This window comes from Odontesthes bonariensis, chromosome 5 (assembly GCF_027942865.1).
Source record: "Odontesthes bonariensis isolate fOdoBon6 chromosome 5, fOdoBon6.hap1, whole genome shotgun sequence".
NCBI lineage: Eukaryota > Metazoa > Chordata > Actinopteri > Atheriniformes > Atherinopsidae > Odontesthes > Odontesthes bonariensis.
In genome coordinates this window covers 7,768,201-7,774,974 of record NC_134510.1, presented here as the reverse complement: position 1 = coordinate 7,774,974, position 6,774 = coordinate 7,768,201, and positions in this window count along the sequence as shown.

Below are 6,774 nucleotides of genomic sequence, written 5' to 3'. Positions count from 1 at the left end.
GAACAAAAACATCAAACTATTAAATGTGGTTTGCTGAATATCAGATCTCTCCTTTTGAAGTCTCTGTTAGTGAATGAGTTGATTTGTGATCATCATATTGATATATTTTGTCTTACAGAAACCTGGCTGAAACAGGAGGATCATGTTAGCATTAATGAAGCAACTCCCTCTGACTGTTTAAATGTTCACATTCCTCGAACCACAGGCAGAGGAGGAGGAGTGGCAGCTATTTTCAGATCAGGGTTACTCATCAGTCCCAGACCCAAGATTAGTTTGAGCTCTTTTGAATCTCTGATTCTCAGTTTTTCCCACGCAAAGTGGAAATCCCAGAAACCTCTTGTGTTTGTTGTTGTGTATCGTCCACCTGGCCCTTATTCTGAGTTTCTGTCTGAATTCTCAGAGTTTTTATCCCAGTTAGTGCTGAGTACAGATAAAGTCATTGTAGTGGGTGACTTTAATATTCATGTAGATGTTGAAAATGACAGCCTGAATATGAACTTTAATTCTATATTGGACTCTATTGGATTTTCTCAGAGTGTTCACGGACCGACTCACTGCCTTAATCACACCCTTGATCTTGTGCTGACTTATGGCATTGAGAGTGAACAGTTAACAGTGTTCCCTCATAACCCTGTCTTATCTGACCATTTTCTGATAACCTTTGAGTTTACATTACTTGACTATACAGTTTCTGAGAAGAAATTTACATATAGAAGGTGTCTATCAGAGGATGCTGTAACCAGATTTAAAGAATTAATTCCATCATCCTTTTCTTCACTGCCATGTGCAGATATGACAGAGGACGACTACATAAACTTTACTCCAGCAGCACTTGACTCTTGTTGACAGCACTATAGTTTCAATGCGTACAGCACTGGACAATGTTGCCCCTCTGAAAAGGAAGGTAATCAGCCAGAAGAGGTTGGCTCCTTGGTATAATTCACAGCTGCGTGCTTTAAAGCAGACCGCAAGAAAGCTGGAGAGACAGTGGCGTTCCTCTAATTTAGAAGAGTCTCAGTTAGTCTGGAAAGATAGTTTAACAATGTATAAGAAAGCCCTTCGTAAAGCTAGAACTGCTTATTATTCATCATTGATAGAAGAGAATAAGAATAATCCCAGGTTTCTTTTCAGCACTGTAGCCAGTCTGACTAAGAGTCCGAGCTCGGCTGAGCCAGTTATTCCTTTAACTCTCAGCAGTGATGATTTCATGAGCTTCTTTATTAATAAAATTGTTTCTATCAGAGAGAAGATTGATGGAGTCCTTCCCACTATTATCAGTGATGTATCATCAAGTACAGCAGCTTTAGAAGTATCTTTAGAACCTGATTTGTATTTAGACTTCTGCCCAGTTGATCTCTCTGATCTAACGACAGCAATAGTCTCTTCTAAACCATCAACTTGTGTTTTAGACCCAATCCCAACCACACTGTTCAAGGAGGTTATCCCATTAATTGACAGTTCCATATTGGATTTGATCAATCTGTCTTTGTTGACAGGATATGTACCTCAGACTTTTAAGGTTGCTGTAATTAAACCTTTACTTAAAAAACCTACTCTTGATTCAGAAGTGTTGGCTCATTGTAGACCTATATCCAATCTCCCTTTTATGTCTAAAGTTCTTGAAAAAATAGTTGCAGCTCAGCTTTGTGATCACTTACACAGAAATAATCTGTTTGAAGAGTTTCAGTCAGGATTCAGAGTGCATCATAGCACAGAAACTGCACTGCTGAAAGTTCCCAATGATCTCCTCTTAGCCTCTGATAGCGGACTTGTGTCTGTGCTTGTCCTGTTGGATCTCAGTGCTGCATTTGCAGTCGATCACAGTATCTTATTACAGAGACTTGAACATGTTATTGGGATTAAAGGAACTTCATTAGGCTGGTTTAAGTCATATTTATCTGAACCCAATAAGTTGGTCAGACTACAAGCATGTCTTAAAGACATAAAGACCTGGATGACTCAGAACTGTCTGCTTCTAAATTCAGACAAAACTGAAGTCGTTATCTTTGGACCTGAGCGTTTCAGGGAGAAATTGTCTAGCTATATAGTTACTCTAGATGGTATTTCCTTGGCTTCTAGTTCTACAGTGAGGGACCTTGGAGTTATTTTTGACCAGAACTTATCATTTGACTCGCATATAAAACAGGTTTCTAGGACTGCCTTCTTTCACCTTCGTAATATTGTTAAAATCAGGAACATCTTGTGTCAGAGTGATGCAGAAAAAACTAATTCATGCATTTGTTACTTCAAGATTGGACTACTGTAATTCTTTATTATTGGGCTGTCCCACATATTCTCTGAAAAGCCTTCAGTTGATCCAAAATGCTGCAGCCAGAGTTCTGATGAGAACTAACAGGAGAGATCATATTTCTCCAGTTTTAGCTTCTCTTCATTGGCTCCCTGTTAAATTCAGAATAGAATTTAAGATTCTTCTCCTTACATATAAAGCTCTTAATGACCGAGCTCCATCATATCTTAAAGATCTCATTGTAAGATATTTTCCTAACAGAGCACTTCGCTCCTAAACTGCAGGTTTACTTGAGGTTCCCAGAGTTTCTAAAAGTAGAATGGGAGGCAGAGCCTTCAGTTATCAGGCCCCTCTCTTCTGGAATAAGCTGCCAGTAAATGTCCGGGAAGCAGACACCCTTTCCACTTTTAAGACCAGGCTTAAAACTTTCCTTTTTGATAAAGCTTATAGTGAGGTCTGTTGAATCTGATAGTGTATCTGCTAGTGTGTCTTGTTCTGCCTCCACCTCTGGCACCCTCTATACTTTCATTACCCCCTACCCGAACCAGGGTTTGAATCCCATTCCCGCTTATCTTACCTCTTTTATTTCTCCCCCTACCCGAACCAGGGTTTGCATCCCCACCCCGCTGTGACTGGTGTGCAGTTGGTGAGAGGCTGAGGTAGCTTGTGGCTGTAAAAGATGGTTCTATATATGGATCTATATAGGGAGTATAGGGAATTACTTACTGAGTCTGGTCTTTTATTTATTTATTTATTTTTCTTTAGCTCAAGTTTCTTGTGTTTACCTTGAATAGGGATGGCTCAGGTAATCCTGAAACATCCCATAGTTAAGCTGCTATAGGCCTAGACTGCTGGGGGGCCTCATCTGTCACACCTTTCCTCACTTTACTCTCTTTATGTATATGTGATATTATTGTGGTCATTAACTCGTGTTTCCCTGTTCCAACAGATATCCTTTGAATGGTGTTACAGTGCCGCCGCCGCTGCGGCCCTCCCCCCCTTTCTGTCTTCTCAAACCCCAGCTGGTCGAGGCGGATGGCCACCCTTCCTGAGTCTGGTTCTGCCAGAGGTTTCTTCCTGTTAAAAGGGAGTCGTTTCTCTCCACAGTCGCCTCAGGCACGCTCAGGCCGGGAGATTGGACCGAAAAACAAAAAGTTTTCAGTGCAATCTGTTGGTTTTCTTAGCTAGGAAATTGTTTTTGGAATTAGCTCTATATGAACGAATTGGATTATTTTATGAATTATGATTATTATTAATTAATTGAATTCCAATTGGCTTGAATTGGACTTACTATTTAAGTGCCTTGAGATGACATTTGTTGTATTTGGCGCTATATAAATAAAAATGAATTGAATTGAATTGAATTAGAGTAGCTACTCTGATAAATAACTTAATAGTTAACATCATATCTAATCAAAGCTGATAAAGTGCCCTTAAAATGATTCACAACTATAAACCTGGCTTACAGCATGAAGGATATAAAGGCAGAAATGTTTAATAGAATTGTAAGTTACGAAATCTATGGATTAAAATATACAAAACAGGCTCATAATTTTGGTCAGCTGTAGAGACACACAGAGAAATCATTCAGATTTCTGCTCAAGGTCATGGGCAAGATTATTTAAATGCAACAATGTCAGGGGGGTGTAAGACTCAAAGACTTGTCCCCTCGTATTTTTCACACCTGGAAATGCCAGTCAGAAACCTCTGCCATAAATAGTACCTTTGCGCATCTCACAAAAGATTTTACCCACCCGGCATCACAGTGTTATCAGTTCATTTGTGTGAGAAGAGTAGCGTCACTGAGTTTTATGATGTTTGTGAGATCCAGCTTATATTATAAACAAATATATCAAAATTGATTATGCCAAAGCAATGCATGCATTTTAACTTCATATAAGGTTCACATAAATAGCAAACACTATATTTCACAGCCCAAACTGTGACTGGCCTATTGATTGAATGAAAACAGAATTCTGGTGCTTTATTGATTTTCTCAGATTACTCTGGAAAAGAAAAACAATGAAATGTTGAAAATTTTTTATGTTTGTTTCTACCTCTGAGCTTTACCTTGATAACACACGCACACACAGTTATAATCTGCAGAGTTTCTGACTGTATCACTACAAGTGGAAGTGTGAGTGGAAGCCCATAATAGGCAGTCTGAAATATATGACAAAAACATCAGGTGATAAGATAAGCACTCCTACTTTTTACCTTACGGCTTATTCTATGATCTGTTCAGAGGTCATGCTGAAAACAAAGAGATGGCTGTAAATGATTAAGCACAGTCAACCAAAGCCAGCACCAGTGGAAAAAAACCCACAAAGACATGAAAAAACAAGTCAGATCAAGGATGTGAGAATCAAAGCTGCTGAGGAACTGACCACCGACATGGAAGAGTAGCATGGTAGCATGATTCATGGCAGAGCAGAAAAGAACATACAGTGCTTGTCATACATACAGTATAATGTTTATTGTCATTTATCGTCATTCATATATACATGCATACATACGTAAATATATATCAGCTCCCTCTTTACACTAGCAGCACCCTCATCACTGACAAAGTCCCAGTCCGTCTGTTCATCTTTTGCACCAACTTGCCATCACTCGGGATCAAGATCCTAAGATACTTCAACTCCCCTGCCTGTGGTAGAAACTTATCCCTGACCCGGAGGAAGCCCTTCAAAGATAGATAGTTTTTAAATATGGGAAGGTCTCTGGTTTCGGACAAAAAGAGCACAACTGAAATCCATACAATTTTCCTTTTACCATGAAAGTGGAGGGAGGAGTTAAGTTCCTTCACAAAAGCAATTGCCAGAATGCTGTTGGCACAGCGCAGAAAATCGGAATTATCTTTTTAATGTGCTTACCAATAGTTAGAGGTAGCTATGATAGAAGACAGGTAACAATTCAAATATTCTGTTTGTGATCATTGAGTTGGATTACTAATTCAATTCAACTCAGTTTTATTTATATAGCACCAAATCACAACAAATGTCATCTCAAGGCACTTCAAAGATACAATCCAATCCATTGCAATACAACCATAACCCAATAAAATGAAATTCATTCAATTCCAAATTGGTCCCATTCATACACAGTTTAAGAGAGACCATTTAAAACAAAAGTTGCCTAGCTAAGGAAATCAACAGATTGTGCAAAACTTCTCTTCGATCCAATCCTGAGGGTGCACAAGGCAACTGTGGAAAGAAAAAACTCCCTTTTAACAGGAAGAAACCTCCATCAGAAACAGGAAGAATGGCCATCTGCCTCAGCCAGCTGAGGGTTGAGAGGACAGGAAAGAGGGGACAACGAGCACCACAACACCAGACCATGGGATACCTGCTGAGAAAGAGAAACACAAGTTAATGACAACAATGATCTCACATGCACATGAAGAGAATGGAGAGTACTTCCCTCTTATGACTGCACTTTCTACACTGTCACACCATATATCACCTCTGAGAGAGCCTGACTACTGGTTTTCCTTCTATGTAGCTTATTGTTAGCTTTGATGTTAGCTGCATCGTTATATTCTCATTTGTAAGTCGCTTTGGATAAAAACATCTGCCAAATGCATAAACATAAACATAAAGAGAGCAGAGTGAGGAGAGGTGCATTATGGGCGACGGTGCTAACCACCACACCACCATGCAGCCACTCAAGAAACAGCCATATAATATTTGAAAATATGTTTCATGAAAATATTATGTGGCATAAAAAAATTTGTGGGGTAGTCAGTGGCGTAGTGGGTTGAGCAGGCGCCCCATGTACAGAGGCCACAGTCCTCGCTGCAGCTGGCCCCGGTTCAGTCCCGCATTGGACGGCCCCTTGCTGCATGTCATTACCCCTCTCTCTGCCCCTGCTTCCTGTCTCTCTTCAATTGTCCTGTCCTGTCCATTAAAAACAATAAAGAAGGTTGGCGGTTGGTGGCGTAGTGGGTTAAGCAGCCGCCCTATGTACAGAGGCTACAGTCCTAGCTGCAGCTGGCCCTGGTTCAAGTCCCGCACCAAGCAGCCCTTTGCTGCATGTCTCTCCTCTCTCTGCCCCTTGCATTCCTGTCTCTCTCCAACTGTCCTATCATTAAAGGCATTAAAAGCCCCCAATAAAGAATAATTATATTTAAAAAAAAAAGCCCCAAAAAATAATTATTAAAAAAAAAAAAATAAGTAAATTACAGGATACTATATAATGATAAGGGCAATCCAATTATATATGTGAAATAATGTGCCACCATACCACAGTGGGATTCGGATATTTAAACCTGTCAATTCCTGATGAGATTACTCTGAGCAGTATACATGGGAGCCAATAAATGGCGATTAGATAGATTAGATTAGAAAGGAAATTAGTTTTTCATTGTGTGAAATCAGTCTGTGACAGAGTATAAAATGAACATAAACTCTGATAACATACTGCATTTGAACATTAACTGCACTATTTTGTGCAGTTCTCTGCACACAGAGACTTGTTTCTATCAGCCTTTATAACCTTTATAACACAAGAAGCATAGCCAACTC